This window comes from Macrotis lagotis, chromosome X, assembly GCF_037893015.1.
Source record: "Macrotis lagotis isolate mMagLag1 chromosome X, bilby.v1.9.chrom.fasta, whole genome shotgun sequence".
Classification (NCBI taxonomy): Eukaryota; Metazoa; Chordata; class Mammalia; order Peramelemorphia; family Peramelidae; genus Macrotis; species Macrotis lagotis.
In genome coordinates this window covers 78,812,316-78,830,208 of record NC_133666.1, presented here as the reverse complement: position 1 = coordinate 78,830,208, position 17,893 = coordinate 78,812,316, and positions in this window count along the sequence as shown.

Here is a 17,893-nt window from a genome sequence, read left to right as displayed (position 1 = left end):
AAACACAATAGAAACCAAAAGCATTCAGATTACCAGATTCACCAGAACTTCACAGTTCTGCTAGGAAATTTCACAGGGCTCTCTGGTTCTCCCTTCTGTCAATACCATCAGCTTGACAGAGAAAGACCAGTTTCGTAATAGTGGCCCCCAAAGCATCAATTAGCCCTACATTTCTAAATTGGCTATAGGCAGCCTCAGAGGGAGAGAGACCCCCATCAGGATTATGGGTAACATCTTTTATGTTATGTTTCCTCCTCATTCACATGCCCCCCCCCCCCCCCGCCCCAGTTCAGGGTCTCCTAATTGGTCTTTCTGCCTCTAGTTTCTCTCCCCTTTAGTCCATCATAGCAAGGGCACGTGCATCATAACTGTCAAAGTTTTATTCCCCAAACTGACTTGATCTCATCATTCCTCTCTTCAGTAAACTCCAGGGGATCCCCATTGTTCTAGGATCAAATATGGTCTTTTCTTTGGCATTTAAAGCCCTTTGCAGAATAACTTCTAATTGACTTCCTTGCTGATCCTCCAGCTCAACACCATCTCTCATTTTCAGTCTGCAAAAGCTGTTCCTATTGGCCTAGAAGGCACAACCTCCTTTTGTCCCATCTCTGCCTCCAGTCCCGTCTTCCTTGATCCCCTCTTTACTCTTCATCCCAACTGCTAGTTCCTTACCTTACCTTGTACAGAATTCTCATATTCTAAAACTAGAACCTTGTTTCTAGCTACCTCAACTCCTAGATTTAGTTGAAAACCTCTGGTTTTGACTCTGCTTCCATATTTGATGCCCCTTCTAGTTTATAGATCTGATCACTCATTTTTTAGTGTTAGCTGGTTACAAAATCCTCCCAGTTTCCTCTGTGTTGGTTACTTTTTAAAGTAAATAGTATTTTTTTCCAATTACATGTGAAGATAGTTATCAGCATGCATTTTTATAATATTTTGAGTTCCAAATTTTTCTCCTTCCCTCTCTTCTCCCCTCCCTCAAATTGAAAGCAATCTGATATAGTATATATATATATATATATATATATATATATATATATATATAATCATGTCAAACATATTTCCACATTGGGGTAGCTAGGTGGCACAGTGGCTGCAGCACTGACCTTGTAGTCAAGAGAGTAGAAGTTCAAATGTGGCCTCAGACACTTGGCTCTTAAACTGTATGATCTTGGACAAGTCACTTCACCCTGGTTGCCTCATATCCAGGGCCATCTACAGTTATCCTGATTCCTACCTGACCACTGGCCCCAGATACTTCTGAAGGAGAAAGTGAAGCTGGTGACTTAGCACAGAAATCCAATTCATGTACTTGTCATGGCATCACCTCCCTGATGTCATGGACTTCTTTGAGAATGAAGGACAAACATTATCATCATCATCATCATCATCATCATCATCATCATCATCATCATCATCATCACTTCCGCATTAGTCATGTTGTGAAAGAAGGATCAGAACTAAAGGAAAAAGCCACAAACCACAAAAAACAAAAGAATAAAAAGAAGTGAAAATAATATGCTTTTGTCTGCATTCAGACGCCATAGTTCTTTCTTTGGATGTAGATGGCATTTTCCATCACAAGTCTTTTGGGACTGTCTTGGATGATTGTATTGCTGAGAGTCCATCATAGTTGATCATCACACAATGTTGCTATTGCTGTGTACAATGCACTCCTGGTTCTACTCATTTTACTCAGCATCAGTTCAAGTGAATCTTTCCAGGTTTTTCTGAGTCTAACTGCTCATCATTTCTTACATCTGCTCATTACTTCATTTGATCAGCACTATGGACTCCAGAGTGGCACCTGACCCTGGCACTAGAGCCCAGGAGGAGAAGTTCATCAACCTGGTTACTCCCTCCCCCCTTCTTTACTATATCCTATAACTCCCAGAGGATTTCTATTCAAAAGGGACCTTATAGAGATCATCTCACCCTACTCCCTTCACTTTAGAAATTAAAGAGAATTGAAAGAATTTACTTAAGTGCATCCATGTGCCAAGGGGACAGAAGCTGGTCATTCAGTCTGGGCTACCTAAATGTTCCTTCTCAGACATAATAGGATGAACCAAAACCATCTACCCATCCACTTATTCATATAGGTAAGCAGATAATCAGAGAATTTTAGAGCTGGAATAACATTAGAACTCATATCCAACTTACTCATTTTAGGGGAGCTAAGTGACATGGTAGATACAACCTTGGGGTTGGAATTAGGAAGACATGAATTCAGATCCAATCTCAGATGCTTACTAGCTGGGCTACCCCAGGCAAGTCAGTTCACCCATCACTGTCTCTGTTTCTTATCTGTAAAATGGGGATGCTACTTCTTTGGGTTATTGTGAGGATGAAATGAGATCATTGTAAACCACTTAGCACAGTGCCTGGCATTCATTCTTTTATTTATTTATCTACCTATTTATCCATCCATCCATTCATCCATTCATATATCTGCCCATACATCTTTATCTATCTGTCTGTCTATGTAGCTATGTATCTATCTATCTCTTACACTTAGCACAGTGCCTAGCATTCAATTATTTACTTAATCCATCAATCCATCTAGCCATCTATCCATCCATCTATTCATCTGTGGTAAGCACTATATAATTGTTTGTTTATTGTTTACTTATTTGTTCATTCTTTTTGTTTATCTATGCATACATTAATCTATCTATCCATCCATTCATCTGTCCTTCTCTATCCATTCATCTTTCTATTTTCCATCTGTGTCTGTCTGTCTTTCTCTATCATCTGTCATTACACTTAGAGTTCCTGGCACAGTGTAGGAGTTCTATAAATGCTATTGTTATTTTATTATCATCTATTTATATCTCCTTGAAATCATTTCCCCAATTAACATCTATTAACTTTTAGATACTAAAAAAAATCTAGCAAGACCTGAAGTACTAAAATGTTCCTTCAAACTGAGGCGCTTGCTCCCCTCTTGGATTCTACTTTTGAAGAATGATGGCTCCAAGCATTCAACTTATCACTACATTCACTTCTGGATGTGCCACATAACCAATGGAAAAGTTGCTCCTTTGGAGGAGCAAGTAAAGATAGTTATCAACATGCATTTTTATATCCAAATTTTTCTTAGAGGCTGGGTCAATTCCCATTGGCCCCTTTCCAGCCTAGTTGCTGAACCTCTTGAGGCTCTTCTACTTTTTGAGACTTCCTTAGGTCCTGTCCAAAGGGAAGAAGGCATAAACAGAAGGTGGTCCAATCCCAAACATAGGCTTGTCCTGGGGGACATGTCCATACCAAGTCTCTAGAGCTCAGAGAATTATCTTTAGACTTTGTGGTTAGCAAGAAAAGTAAGAATAATTGAGTTCATTTGTTGGAATCTTTTGTTTTCACATTCAGTTATGGCTAAGCAGTCAATTGATTAAATGTTTTTCTTCATCATAAAATAAGCAAACAGGAAACTGTCACACTCAGTATAGGACCCAGCCCCACACTCTGCTCTCTCATTTACTTGGGAAGAAGGCTCATCTTAAGCCCTCCTGTTTCTTGGCAGCAGTCAAAGCCCCCTGCTCATGTTCCCAAGCCCGGGTCCTCATGAACCAAGCCCTCTATTTCACTTGCTCTTTCCCTGAGCCAAGTAGTGACATAGTACATACATAAATGGATAGATTTGTCTATCATGGTGGATACCAGCTGTATAGTTCTTTGGCCCCATACTAACACACAAATCAAAGATACCATCCAAAGATGCTTTTGTAGACAAGGGTGTCTAGGGATATGTGAACTGTACTTTGAAGAAGTAGGGTTTTGCATTCTCTCTGACTGTTCCCCATGCCCGATATGTTCGCTTTCTCATTTCCACTTCCTGGTTTTTCTGGCCTCCTTCAATATCCCAGTTTGAATTCCTCCTTGTAGAAGAGGACATTCCCAGTTGAATCCCCAATTGGGATTTTTTTTTTAGGTTTCTTTTTTCAAGGCCAATGGGGTTAAGTGGCTTGCCCAAGGCCACACAGCCAGGCAATCATTAAGTGTCTGAGACTGGATTTGAACCCAGGTACTCCTGACTCCAGGGCCGGTGCTTTATCCACTGTGCCACCTAGCTGCTCCCCAATTGGGATTTGCTAAAGCCTTCCGTCTGGGATTACTTCACATTTATCTTGTATCTATCTTGTTTGGACATAATTGCTGGTGTGTTGTCTTCCCCTTTGGACTGCAAGTTCCTTAAGGACAGGGACTATCTTTTGCCTTTTTTGATGGCATTGGATGTAGGTTTTCCAGGTAGAGATTCTGCAGGTAAAAAAACGGTGCTAGTATGAGTGAATAAAAATGGTGAATAGTGGGTAAGTAAAAAATGCTTGATGATGGTAGTGGTGTGATAGCAATAAAGGGAGATGGTGTCTTTCCATGTACTCTTTACTCTTGTGCAAGAGAGGAACTTCTTGGTCAACAGCACCTCCCACCTCAGCAGGGTGAATCAGTCCATTTCTTTTAAAAAAATTTTTTTAAATTGTTTTTTTAATTTTACATTTTTCCCCAATCTTACTTTCCTTTCCCCACGCCCCACACAAGGCAGTCTGATAATCTTTACATTGTTTCCATGCTATACATTGATCAAAATTGAATGTGTTGAGAAAGAAATCATATCCTTAAGGAAAAAAAATATGAGATTGTAAAATTACATAAGATACCTTTTTAAAAAAAATTTAAATTAAAGGTAATAGTCTCTGGTCTTTGTTTAAACTCCACAGTTCTTTCTCTGGATACAGATGGTATTCTCCATCGCAGATACCCTAAAATTGTCCCTGATTGTTGCACTGATGAAATGATCAAGTTCATTAAGGCTGATCATCACCTCCATGTTGCTGTTAGGGTTCTATTCATCTCATTCAGCATCAGTTCATGCAAATCCTTCCAGGTTTCTCTAAATTCCCATCCCTCCTGGCTTCTACTAGAACAAGAGTGTTCCATAATGTACACATACCACAATTTCTTCAGCCATTCCCCAATTGATGGACATTCACTCAATTTCCAATTTTTTGCCATCACAAACAGGGCTGCTATGAATATTTTTGTAAGAGTACAAAAACTGTACATTTTTACCCTTTTTCATGATCTCTTCAGAGTATAGACCCAGTAGTGGTGTTGCAGGATCAAAGGGCATGCACATTTTTTATTGCCCTTTGGGCATAATTCCAAATTGCTCTTCAGAACGGTTGGATGAGTTCACAGCTCCACCAACAATGCATTAGTGTACCAGATTTCCTACATCCCTTCCAATATTGATCACTGTCCTTTCTGTTCATATTGGCCAATCTGAGAGGTATAAAGTGGTAACTCAGAGATGTTCTAATTTGCATTTCTCTAATCAGTAATGATTTAGAACAATTTTTCAATGACCATGGATTGCTTTGATTTTCTCATCTATAAATTGCCTCAGCCTATTCTTTGGCTATTTGTCAATTGGAGAATGGCTTGTTTTTTTTTTTTTTTGTAAATTTGACTCAGTTCTCTATATATTTTAGAAATGAGTCCTTTGTCAGAAATACTAGTTGTAAAAATTGTTTCCCAATTACTACATTTCTTTTGATCTTGGTTACAGTAGTTTTATCTGTACAAAAGCTTTTTAATTTAATGTAATCAAAATCATCTAGTTTGTTTTTAATGATGTTCTCCATCTCTTCCTTGGTCATAAACTGCTTCCCCTCCATAGATCTGACAGGCAAACTATTCCTTGATCTCCTAGTTTGCTTTTGTCTTTTATGTCTAAATCCTGCACCCATTTTGATCTTATCTTGGTATAGGATGTGAGATGTTGGTGTAATCCAAGTTACTAACTTCCAATTTTCCCAACAGTTTTTATTGAAGAGAGAGTTTTTATCCCAGAAGCTGGACTCTTTGGGTTTATCAAACAGCAGATTACTATAGTCGTTTCATGCTATCTTTTTTGTACCTAGTCTACTCTACTGATCCACCACTCTTTTTCTTAATCAATACCAGACATTTTTGATGTCTGATGTTTTATAATATAATTTTAGATCTGGTAGGGCTAAGCCACCTTCTTTTGCACTTTTTTTCCATTAAATCCCTGGAAATTCTTGATTTTTTATTTCTCCATATGAATTTACTTATAATTTTTTCTAACTCATTAAAGTATTTTTTGGAATTTTGATTGGTAGGGCATTAAATAAGTAGTTTAATTTAGGTAGAATTGTCATTTTTATTATATTAACTTGGCCTATCCATGAGCAGTTGATATTTGCCCAGTTTTTTTTTTTAGGTTTTTGCAAGGCAAATGGGGTAAAGTGGCTTGCCCAAGGCCACACAGCTAGGCAATTATTAAGTGTCTGAGACTTGAACCCAGGTACTCCTGACTCCATGGCCGGTGCTTTATCCACCGTGCCACCTAGCTGCCCCTTGTCCAGTTTTTTTTAAACTGATTTCATTTGTGAGAGAAGTGTTTTGTAGTTGTTTTCATAAAGTTTCTGAGTTTGCCTTGGCAGGTAGACTCCCTAGTATTTTATGTTATCTGTGATTACTTTGAATGGAATTTCTCTTTCTAGCTCTAGCTGCTGTATCTTGCTAGTTCCATATAGAAATGTTGAGGATTGGGCAGCTAGGTGGCATAGTGGGTAAGCCACTTTACCCCATTTGCCTTGCAAAAACCTAAAAAAAAAAAGAAATGTTGAGGATTTATGAGGGTTTATTTTATATCCTGTGACTTTCCTAAAGTTGCTATTTGTTTCTAGTAGTATTTTTGATAAGAATCAGTCCATTTCTGAGAACTCTGAATATAAAGAATTCTTAGTTTGCTTTCATTCTTTTCCACTTGGGAACTAACAGTTCTGTAATCAGAGGATTCAGATTCAAAGGGAACCTTAAAGGTTATTTCACCTGGGGCCGACAGGTGGTGCGGTGGATAGAGCACCTGCCCCGGAGTCAGGAGTACCTGAGTTCAAATTTGGCCTCAGACACTTAATAATTACCTAGCTGTGTGGCATTGGGCAAGCCACTTAACCCCATTTGCCTTGCAAAAACTAAAAAAAAAAGATTATTTTACCCAACCTGTTCATTGTCTAAGACACAAAAACCCAGAGAGGGACAGTGACTTTCCCAAAGACACACAGCTAGCTAATAGAACTTGGATTAGAACTCAGGTCCTTTAACTATTCATTCAACACTCTCTATTACACTGACCCTCATGCTAACTCTACCTTCATGTCTCTATATTTTTTCACCAACTCACAAAAGAATTCCTTGTCAGTCATCAGCTCACTGTATGTCTGTTTCCCCAGTTGTAAAATGGGGAGAACACCCCTACTTCCAATCCCACAGCCCAAATAGTGGTGGGAATGATAAAAAAGCTCACAGATCTATTTTGGCTCTGAAAGAAGAGGCCACGAGCCTCTTATTAGACATTCTCATCTGTCACAAGACCAGGAAATATCCAGACTCAGGGAAATTGAACCGCTGATGATTTTAACAGCTGGTTGGAAGTGATCCCAGATCTCATCCAGGGGCCTCCTCTGATGGGAGTCCCCCAGTCAGAAATAGAGAGGCTCATTGCAGGGGACTTAATTGTAGGAAAATGACTAAGGTTTAAATTTTCTCTACCTGGCATTCCAGGTCCTCTTCAGTAGGATGCCATACGCCCTTTCTAGACTTAGTTCATACCACTCCTTCCCATATTCCCTGTGCCCCATCAAAACTACTCATTTTTGATTGAAAAAACACATTGTACTTTCCCACATTCATGCCTTTCCTGACACTAGCCCCTCTTCTTGAAATTCCCTTGCTCCCCTTCTTTACCTGTAAAATCTCCACCTTGAAAGCCCACTTCCAATGCCAGCTCCTTGGGGAAGCCTGCCCTGATCTCCATGGTTCCTGATAACTTTCTCCCTCTGATCTCACAGGGTACTTTGTTTTGAAGCCCTCTAGTGCACTTATCCTATCATACTGTATGCATACACAACAGTGATTTGTGTTTTCTTGTGTCATATCCATACACTAGACTGTGAATTATGAGAAAAGAGAGCATCAGTTAGGAGCCACAGAAGAGAGCAACATTGTCTACCTCCCCCCAATGGATCTATTTATTCAATAGGGAAATAAATATTTTTAATGAAAGAATAAGTGAATGAATGAAGCTCAAAGGCCACATAGCAATGGGAAAAGGTAAATGTACTAACAGAATCAGATGTGAGTTCCAGTCCCAGCTCCATTTTTTATAGAATGAAGCTTGAAGGCCACATAGCACAGAAAAAGGGTAAATGTACTAACAGAATCATGTGGTTTCCAGTCCCAGCTCCATTATTTATAGAATAGAATCAATCACACAATCTCAGAGCTGGAACTGACCTAAGACATCATCTAATCATTGGATTGCCTCACCCTTCTGCAGCAACTCCAACAAGGGCTCACCAAGACTTGGAATAATAATTTCCAGCAATGAGAACTCACTACTTACTAAGGAACCCATTTCTCTTTGGAACAGTTGTAATTATTAGGACATTCTCCCTCATGTGGCAGTTATATTTGTAGTCTCTGGGGGCATTTTTCCCAACTCTCAGCACTATATGAATTTCTCCCAGATAAATTACCCCAGATTCAAGGTAATCTATGAGTCCACATATACTTCAGAGTTCAAGAGTCCCCACCAAAGGATTAACTTTAATTTGTCAGCCAGAGCACACAATTTATTTAAAGCAGCCTTTTAATGAAATGTCAAAGTAAGAAAAAAATAATAAAAACATTCCTCTCTAAATCTCGGGCATACTCCCACAAATACACACACCTTCAATGGAAAGAATGGAGGAGTACAGGTGAAAGGGCACACTCTATCGATACATGTGTCCAGGGTACAATACATAGATGGGTAATTTGGGTCACTGATATCTTTTGAGCTTACTCATTAATGATCTTATATGGTGCATTCCCTGAGACTTTTACAAGACTATGCTTTGACTGAGTACCATTGACCCCATGGTCACTGCAGATTGCTGCTAGAGGAGACTACATTGTATACGAGATTGTGTAGGTTTTCCCCATAAAAAGAGATGAACAATTCTCAGGATTTTTTGCTGTAATGGGTTTTTCCTCTCCAAAGGGAGAGGCCTCGTTTCAGGGGCTGAGCTTTTATGAAACTTACTAAGCAGCACTTGCAGACTTTAAGTTAAATTATTTTACTTATGTTGAGAAGGGGACCTCGTAGTAGCATATGGGATGGGGCTTGTCTGGGAAAAGATCTGGAGGATAGTGCCTCAGGTGAAGGAGGGAAGGTGGGAGGTAGCAGCTGAGAAGATGAGTTCCTTGGTTTCTGTCCCAAGACCTCAGCCCCTTCTGATCATATTCAACTCCAGATTCCTTTTATCTCCCTCTAATTTGCTATGATAAGCCCCCTTGCCTTGAGCAGACACTAATGCTTTGGAAGCCACCCTGGAAGTATTTCCCTCCTTTTGAATGCAGAAAATTAGGAAAATTGACTAGTACAACCTCTCTAGTGCTTGCCTAGGTATTGCAGGAAACCTTTTAAACAATTTTCCCATCTTTTTCCTTATTCCTATTAATAAGGAAAACATGGATGTTGGACCCAAAATAAACCAAGGCTTTACCAATATGGGAACTTTGTGACTAAATGGCCATGCTTTTGGCAATGTGCTATCTGACCAGGGGAGGAAGGAAACCAAGAATCCTAAAGATATTCAGAGCAAAAATTAGAGCCCTGGGGAAAGTTTTCAATCCACATTAGACAAGTAGTTTGATAGATCAACTAATAACAAATGGATACAAGGACAAAAGCAAGCAGTTCCTGCTCTCAAGGAGCTTACACTTGAATAGGCACTTGAACTGAGCCTAAACAGGAACAAAGGATTCCAAGTGATGGAGTTGGAAGAGGGAGAATATTCCGGGCATGGGGACAGCCAGGGCAAAAGCCAAGAGACAGGAGGTAGAACAATATATATAGCAGACAAATTTGACTGAAACATAGAGTTTCTGAGGAACAGCAATATGTAATCAGTGAAAATATGATATAAAGGAAGTGAAAAGGAAACATAAAGAAGTGCTTACTTATGCTTTCTTTTTTATTTTTAAACATATTTAAATTTTTTTTCTTTCTTTCCTTCTTTTCCTTACTTCCTTTTTTTTTAGGTTTTTACAAGGTAGTGGGGTTAAGTGGCTTGCCCAAGGCCACACAGCTAGGTAATTATTAAGTGTCTGAGACTGGATTTGAACTCAGGTACTCCTGACTCCATGGCTGGTACTCTATCCACTGTGCCACCTAGCTGCCCCCTTTCCTTCCTTTCTTAATTAAACTTGATAGAATTTTAGGTTGACAGAAAGACTAGAAAAACCCTTGAGGCCTTTAAAAAAATAAGTTTTTGTGGTATATGTATGTCATGGAACACTATTGTTCCATTAGAAACCAGGAGGGATGGGAATTCAGGGAAGCCTGGAGGGATTTGCATGAACTGATGCTGAGTGAGATGAGCAGAACCAGAAAAACACTGTACACCTGAACAGCAACGTGAGGGTGATGTTCAACCTTGATGGACTTGCTTGTTCCATCAGTGCAACAATCAGGGACAATTTTGGGCTGTCTGCAATGAAGAGTGCCATCTGTATCCAGATAAAGAGCCGTGGAGTTTGAAGACCAAGGACTATTCCCTTTATTTTAGGAAAAAAACCCAGATATCTTATTGTCTGATCTTGTTATCTCTTATACTTTTTGTTTCTTCCTTAAGGATGTGATTTCTCTCTCATCACACTCAATTTGGATCAATCTACAACATGGAAACAAAATAAAGACTGACAGATTGTTTTCGGTGTGGGGGGAGGGAAGTAAGATTGGGAGAAAAATTGTAAAACTCAAAACTCAAATAAAATCTTTAAAAAAAACAAGTTTTGCAGTGGGCTCCAAATAGATACCCATCAAAAGTGATATAAGAAAATTAGAGGAGCAAGGAAGAAATTAATTTTCCAAATTATGGATAGGAAAGAGTTCATGAACAAGCAAGGGATAGAGAGAAGATAAAATAGACAATATGAAATTTAAAAGGTTTTGCAGAAACAAAACCAGTAAAGCTAAAATTAGAAGGAAATAAGTAACTGGGGAAAATATCTTTGCAGCAAGTTTCTCTCTGATAAATAGCTCATTTCCAAGACTTAAGTTGATAAGAATAAGTCATTCTCAAATTGATAAATGATGAAAAGATGTGAAGAGGCACTTTTCAAAGGAAGAAATCCAAGCTATTGAATAGCTTCATGAAAAAAAATGCTCCAAATGTCTAATAGAAAAATACAAATTAAAAGCAACTGAGAAACTGTTTGGTATTGGCTAAGAAATAGAGTGGTGGACCAGTGGAATAGACTAGGAACAACAGCAGGAAATGATTATAGTAATCTGCTGTTTGATAAACCCAGAGAGTCCAGTTATTGGGATAAAAACTCTCTCTTTGATAAAAATTGCTGGGAAAATTGGAAGTTAGTATGGAAGAAACTTAGATTAGACCAACATCTTACACCCTTTACCAAGATAAGATCCAAATGGATACAGGATTTAGACATAAAAACAATACTATAAGCAAACTAGGAGATCAAGGACTAGTTTACCTGTCAGATCTATGGAAAGGGAAGCAGTTTATTACTAAGGAAGAGATGGAGAACATCACCAAAAACAAACTAGATGATTTCAATTACATTAAATTAAAAAGATTTTGCACAGATAAAACCACTGTAACAAAGATCAAAAGAAATATGGTAAATTGGGAAACAATCTTTACAACTAATGATTCTGAAAAAGGACTCATTTCTAAAATATACAGAGAACTGAGTCATATTTTTTTTAAAGTGCCATTCCCTAATTGACAAATAGTCAAAGGATATGCAAAGGCAATTTACAGATGAGGAGATCAAAGCAATCCATAGCCATATGAAAAATTTCTCTAAATCATTACTTATTAGAGAAATGCAAATTAAAGCTTCTCTGAGGTACCACCTCACACCTCTCAGACTTGCCAATATGACCAGAAAGGATAACGATCATTGTTGGAAGGGTTGTGGGAAATCTGGGGCACTATTACACTGTTGGTGGAGCTGTGAACTCATCCAGCCTTTCTGGAGAAAAATTTGGAACTATGCCCAAAGGGCAACAAAAATGAACATACCCTTTGATCCAGCAATACCACTACTGGGTCTATACCCTGAAGAGATGATGAAAAAGGGCAAAAACATCACTTGTACAAAAATATTCATAGCAGCCCTATTTGTGGTGGCAAAGAATTGGAAATCAAGGAAATGCCCTTCAGTTGGGGAATGGCTTAGTAAACTGTGGTATATGTATGTCATGGAACACCATTGTTCTGTTAGAAACCAGGAGGGACAGGAATTCAGGGAAGCCTGGAGGGATTTGCATGAACTGATGCTGAGTGAGATGAGCAGAACCAGAAAAACACTGTATACCCTAACAGCAACATGGGGGTGATGATCAACCTTGATGGACTTGCTTGTTCCATCAGTGCAACAACCAGGGACAATTTTGGACTGTCTGCAATGGAGAATGCCATCTGTATCCAGAGAAAGAGCTGTGGAGTTTGAACAAAGTTCAAGGACTATTCCCTTCAATTTAGAAAAAAAAACCAGGTATCTTATTGTCTTATCTTGTTATCTCTTATACTTTTTGTTTCTTCCTTAAGGATGTGATTTCTCTCTCATCACACTCAATTTGTATCAATGTACAACATGGAAACAAAATAAAGACTGACAGATTGCTTTCCATGGCGGGGGGAGGGAAGTAAGATTGGGAGAAAAATTGTAAAACTCAAATAAAATCTTTAATAAAAATGTATTAATAAAAACAACTGAGGGTTCACTTCCTACCATTAATCAGCTATGATTAAATGACTAAAATGGAATGACAAATGTTGGAGGGGCTGTGGACACATAGAGACATTGATCTACTATTGTTGGAGCTGTGAATTGGTATGGTCATTCTGGAATGCAATTTGAAACTATGCCTCCCCCCCCCCCGCCATTTTACAATGTATACATGACCTTTGACCATTGATAACCCTAAGCCCCAAAGAGATCAAAGAAAAAGGAAAAGGATCTATCTATATGTACAGAAATAGTTATAGCACAATTATAGAAGTGTTAAAAAATAGAAATGAAGAGGGGAGCTCATTAAATGGGAAATGGTAAAATGTATTATATGCCCTCCTGACTCCAGGGCCAGTGTTCTATCCACTGTGCCACCTGGCTGCCCCTATATTATAGTATATGGATATAGTGGAATATTACTGTACAATTATAAATGATGAAATGGAAGAAACCTGAGAAGATTTGTCAAGATTGTCAAGAAATGTAGAACAAAGTAGGCAGAACACAGAAAACAATTTATGTAAGAAGAACAATATTGTAATGACCAGTAGCCTTGAAGAAAATGAGAATGCTGATCAATTAAATGGCCAATCATTATTCCAGAGGACAGATGATGAAGCATGTACCTGTCTCTTGGTAGAGGTGATTGATTCAAGTGACAGAATATTTAATTATGACAAAATATGGGAATTTTTTTTGCTTGATTATTTGGTTCTTTTTCTTTTTAAACTGGGCATAGGGAGAGGTTAAAGGGAAAGAAAAAAACTTATTTATTAAATGAAAGTAACCAAATGGATCATTAAAAAAATTACAAAGTAAATAGAAAGCAAGCTTGCCAATTCTGGAATTGGTCCAGAGTGAAGGCACTTAAGGAGTCAAGGAATTAACTCTGGCAGTGAGAAGAGAGTGAGAAGAAGAAACCAGATCTTGAGAGAAAATATTCTTCACCATCAGGACCAAAGAATCCAGCTACCCAGTTGAGTTGAGCCATAGAGGAGAGAAAGTCCAAGGATCCCAGTTGATTGACCTGTCCAGGAGACACATTGCATCCTGAAGAGTATATGAGGCTGCCATAAGAATGGAAAAAACTATCAAGAGTGTGGTCTGTGGTGTGTGTGTGTGTGTGTGTGTGTGTGTGTGTGTGCATGTGTGTGTGTATGTGTGTGTACATGAGCATGTATGTATTAGCGAAGCAAATGCAAAGGCTAGGTCTAAGTTTTTGAGGATATTAGCTTGCCTGGACAACTCTTCTCTCCTACTTCCTGCTTGGGGAGAAGGAGGCCTCTCTTGTGAAGCCCTGAAGAGGCAAAACTGTGAGGGCTTCTACCAGTCCCAAGGTCAAGGTAGCTACTGTAGTATACTTACTAAGGATGGCAACTGACAGCTGGAGGAGTTGAAGAAGCAATATCAGGTAGTCCAAGGGAGTGATCCATCCATCAGGGGCCATCATGCAGAGGCCATCATGCAGCATGCAAGTCATGAGTTATTTTGACTGTAATCATCCCCTGAGAATGCTTTCATTTCTATTTGCTACTCTGTGTGTGTGCCTACCTTTTCACTGATACTGTATGTATTTGTAGAAGAGTGTGTCTTATGAAAGAAGAAAGATTAGCTGTAGGGAGAATAATTAGGAGATGATGAGGGTTTGGATCTGGGTGCTTGTGCTGTAATTGACAGGAAGGGATGGATGGGAAAAATGTTGAGGAGGTGGAATCAACAAGATTTGCTAAACAAGGAGAAAAATGGGATGAGGAGTCAAGAATGAAATTAGGAGGGGTGGCTAGGTGGCGCAGTGGATAGAGCACCAGCCCTGGAGTCAGGAGTACCTGAGTTCAAATCTGACCTCAGATACTTAATAATTACCTAGCTGTGTGGCCTTGGGCAAGCCACTTAACCCCATTGCCTTGCAAAAAAAGAATGAAATTAGCAAGAAGGAAGGGCTTTGAGGGAAAGACTGTTTTGGACACATTGAGTTTGACCTAAGAGACCTAAGCCTAAGAGACTGCTAAATGAGGGGTACAGGCAGGGAGTGATTAAGCAAAGGAAATTAATGTGAATTGGGTGGATCCTTCAGGAAAGTCTGTAATGATCCCTAAACCACTGATGCCATCATTTGAACTCTCATCTGGAAAGACAGAGATGGTTCACTTAAGCATTCTTTTCACAATACCCTTTTGAGCATGTAGGTCAAAAGTTATTATCTCCATTTTGTGACTGATGAAATTGAATCAAAAGGCAGTTAGTTATGTTAACCCAGTGTTGCAGTTCTGGCTGCTTTCTGCCTATGTCCTTTTCTAAACACACATAAGCCACGAATGAGCCTGAGAAGTTAATATTTCCAACCTTCTAGAAATAGGGAAGGAGGGAATATCTAGGTCAGGGGCAAGAAATGTCTGACCCTTGGGTTGAATAAGGCCCAAGAAATCATTTAGTCTGGCACTACCATAGCAACCACAAATGGAATTGAAATGAGCACATTACCCCCTCACTCAAATCTAATTCATATGCTTGTCATGGCATTGTCCCTGATGTCATGGTCTTCAAGGATGAAGGACAAACATCATTATCACAGCAGTGAGAGACATGTAGATTGTGTGTGTGTGTGTGTGTGTGTGTGTGTGTGTGTGAAGGTAAGCCTGAGATTGGAGTTCCTAAGATCTTGTAATTCTGGATGCCTTAGTCTGCTTCCTTTTATAAGCATATCTATAACTAAGATCTGAGAAATGGCCATTTCTAACCTTGAAGGTTACCTGAGTCAGAGTTCTTAAATTGGGCATTAGCTGCCCAGAGAAGGATTTTCATAACAGCTTGCTTCTCAGAGAAGAAAACTACCAACAGGAAAATCCCAAAGCCTTGCCCTATCAGGAGATCTGTACTTGGTTAATATTCCACAAAAAATATCATTGGTTTATATTTGTTTGTGAAGGTCCATGAGTCATATCTTGAGCTATTTCTATGATAGAGGAAATGAACTTTCACACCATACCTGATACCCATACATTTATTATCTTAGAGAGATGGAACTCTATTACTCAAATATGGGGAAACTCTAGATATGAGACATATCTAGTTTTATTTTAGAGTTTCCAGGAGACATCGGGGAAAACCATTAAAGGTTCAGAGATCCTTAGAGAACTTGACCCCTTGGAAGTCCGGTCCCCAAGATCAAACTCAAGTCTGGGTGAGACTAGAGTCTCTTGTGGGGATCTCCTACTCCAAAGGCTACATATACCATATAAGGAGTGAAAAATGAATGATGAATTTTTCAAGAACCTGAGAATGAAGGCAGAATGAGGACCATGGACAGAGAGGCATTTCTGAGTGATGGATCTTTGAGGTGAAACCCTTTGGGTGATGACTAGATTGAAAGTGTGGCTGTTGCTGTGGGCAGGTGTGGTAGAGTGCTGATATTGGAGTTGAGGAAATTGATGAACTGGGAAGCCAGGACATTTGGTTGAACTTCAGTGTGTAAATTAAAGAGACAATATAAGGGCAATATAATATCTTATTATTAACATTATATTATAACATTACATTATATAGACCCAATATAATATTAGGATAGAAAAGAAACCTGTGAGAAATCCTCTGTAATGATAGTCTTTTCCCTCTGTTGACTCCCTCCAGTTTATTCTGTCTATATTTTGTTTGTACATAGCTGTTTTTAAGGATTTTCTTGTATTCCCATTGTAAGGTAATTTGAGAAGGGAGGGGGTACTGGGGAGAGGATTCAAAAAGGAAGAGGATCATGAGAGATTTTAGAAATGGAGGTGGGGAGGCTGGGTTTAGAAATTACTTTCTCCAATCCTGTCATTGTACACAGCAGGATGATTTTTCCAATACACAGCAAGCTTTGCCAACTGGAAGTCTAAGTAACTTTCTTCCAAATCTGGAGTCAAACCAGTTTAGCACACTTACTTGAACCCCTGCTGGGGGAGGTATTCCCAGAGCAATTGCTTGCTTCTGCAGTTCTCCAAGCATGAAGACCTGCCTGCCTAGTAGGAGAATGATTATGATGGGCTGCTAACAAGATGGTGAGTCCCTTCCACATCTCACTTTTCCCATCATGGCTTCAATACATCACGAATCAGCATAAGAAATTAAATGGGAATTTTGGGGAGTTTTGCAGAAATCCCAGACAGACAACAAGGCCAGCAGACAACACAGAGCCCATGACAAGATACTTAATCCAAATTTTACAATAAGGTACTGTAAACACCCTTTAAAGAAAAAGAAAAATTTAGACTCTGGTATGCAAGGAGGGTCAAACATTTTTATGTGGATTTTGCAGATTGTTGGGGCACTGAACCCCTAACCCTTGCTATGTGGAAGGGATAACTGTATTGCAAAATGTAAAACTGCATACAGGATAGCTCAAAGCAAAAGGAAATGATGAGTCTGAAAAGAAAACTTAAACAGGAATATGAGTCTTCAATGATTGGAAAGCTGTCAAGGAACTTGTTCTATTTGACCCATGAGGGTGAAATTAGAAGCAATGAGGAGAGGAGGAAAGAGCAAGAGAGAGTGAGATTGGAGATAAGGGAAGAAAAAGCTTTCAAGCAATTCCAGAGGTCTATAAGTGAATGAGCTGCCTGTGGTGGGAGTGGATTCCCCCAGTAGAAAGAACAAAGGACTTGGCACTAAAGGAACTAGATTTGAATCTTGTCTCTGGAAAGTATTAGCTTGTGTCAGGTCCTGGATTCTTTCCTCTATGAAATGAGGGGGTTGGAATAGACCCCTAAGGTTGGGTCTCCTCTCTCTAATGATCTAGGATTCTAATCAAGATTCTCTGAGATTCTTTCCAGGTCGTGGTTGAATGATGCCCATTTTACAGAGGAGAAAACTGAGGTCCAGAGGAAGCAATTTGCTCAAGGTCACAGAGCCATTCCCAGGCCAGGGTTCTTTCCACTGACATCAGTTGTGCCTCTACTCTACAGTATGACTTTCTCAAACATCCTACTCAGATATTCAATCATGGGGGTCCTCAGGACCACTTAATCTTTCTCTCTAAATACTTTAAAAGGACAACATGGGCTCCTGGCCAAGT